Raw genomic sequence first — 1,868 nt, forward strand, 5'->3', positions numbered from 1 at the left:
TACTGCAATTATCATCTGGCAAACACAAATAAAATGACATTCAGAGAGACCAACTTATTTGTTTCAAAATTGCTTTGTATGGTAACGTTAAGAAGATATTGATACATTTGCCATGCTTTCTCACCTTTCTCTATGTTGATACATACTTTTATAATTTTCTTTTCTTTTTTTTTGGGGGGGGGGGGGTCCGGTTGTGGGGCCTGAACTCTGGGCCTGGGCGCTATCCCTCAGCTCTTCAGCTCAAGGCTCAAGACTCTACCACTTGAGCCACAGCACCACTTCTGGCTTTTTCTTCTGCTTATATAGTGCTGAGGAATCGAACCCAGGGCCTCATGCATGCAAAGCAAGCGCTCTACCACTGAGCCACCTTCCCAGCCCATACTTCTATAACTTTCTATAGAGAAGAATTCATATAGTGAACAAACCATCTATGTGTCATATTTGTCCCTTTTCTATTCAGTATAATTTTAATATTGTGCTATCTTTGATTCAAAGCTATCATTTGTGAAAGTATTCATTCCTGTGAAACAGACATTTTTTAAATGATGAAAAAGATGACCTGCTAGAAATATTGACTGTAACAGATATAGGCCACACACATAGGCTCATGTCTGTGAACCTAACTACTTGGAAAGTGGAGAAAGACAATGCAAAGTTTGAGGCCAGCCTAGGACAAAGATTAAAGGAGAATTTATCTCAGAAAATAAACTAGTCATGATGGTTTCTTATAGCCATTCTTGCTAGAGAAAGAGGTAGGAGGATGCTAGTCCAAGGGTGGCTGGGGCAAATGCATGAGACCCTATGCAAAAACACAATAAAGCAAAATGGGCAAAGGCATGACTCAAATGGTACCCCCTTTTCTAACAAGTGTGAGGTTCTAAATTCAAATCCCACAACTGCTAAAAATAAAGTATATTTCTAAAAGAATCAATAGCTTCTGTATTGCTCTTGATGAAAATAATACCCTAAATATTGCAGTTTAATTGCATATATAATCTCACAATACAGGTTGAGGATAGTGGTTCAGGTACAATACGACTTAATAGATATTGCAAGTCTACCCACTTTTTTGTAAGTAGTTATTTTATGACAAAATAATATTCTGTAGATGTACCATAGAGTCTTTATCCAATTATCAGCTGTTGGGGAACCTAGATATCCAGTATTGTAAATTGTGTTAGCATAAGAAAGTACATACAAGGATATCAAAAATATCTCTTATGTATTAATTCACAGTTCTTTGGATATATGCCCAAAAGTGATAGAGCAGTAACATACCATAGTTATACTTTTAATTTCAGGAGTAATCTTCATCCTGATTTCCAAAAAGGCAGTAATTATTTATGTTTCCCCCAATCTAGTATGATGATTCCTTTCACCATATTTGCATTTCTTATTTGTTTTCTTGATAGCCATTGTGGGAGAGAATGTAAATGTCATTCTCCTTTGCCTTATTTTTATATAAATATACATTTCCAGACAGGATCCAAAGAGGACTTTTACTATTTCTTCTCTGGGTTTTATGGAGATTTCCTTTACCCTTCTTTATTAACCTCCTAAGACATGACTCAACCTGAAAGGGGCATAGGAAATGATAATAAAGCATTATTATTTGTTTTTGTGTCAACCCTTGGGCTGGAATTCAGGGCCTGAGCATTGCCTCTGAGATTTGTGTATAATACTAGCACTCTACCACTTGAGCTATAGCTCCACATCTGGCTAGTTATTTGGAGATAAGCATCTCCAAATTTCAGGCCTGGGTGCCTTTGAACTGTAATCCTCAGATACCTAATTAGATAGGATTGCAGATCACTGTTACCTCACTTGATTTGCATTTTTTAATGCTAAGGATGCTGAACATTCCTTCA

General features: G+C 36.7%; 1 non-coding gene across 1 annotated transcript; it reads right to left on the reverse strand.

Moving 5' to 3' along the window:
- Positions 1 to 1,465: 1,465 nt before the first annotated feature.
- LOC122117412 lies at positions 1,466 to 1,586 on the reverse strand. Its single transcript, XR_006149156.1, has one exon. It is a non-coding gene; the product is annotated as a small nucleolar RNA SNORA26 (small nucleolar RNA).
- Between the last annotated feature and the right edge of the window lie 282 nt (positions 1,587 to 1,868).

This window comes from Dipodomys spectabilis, unplaced genomic scaffold (assembly GCF_019054845.1).
Source record: "Dipodomys spectabilis isolate Male_0828 unplaced genomic scaffold, ASM1905484v1 ptg000140l, whole genome shotgun sequence".
NCBI lineage: Eukaryota > Metazoa > Chordata > Mammalia > Rodentia > Heteromyidae > Dipodomys > Dipodomys spectabilis.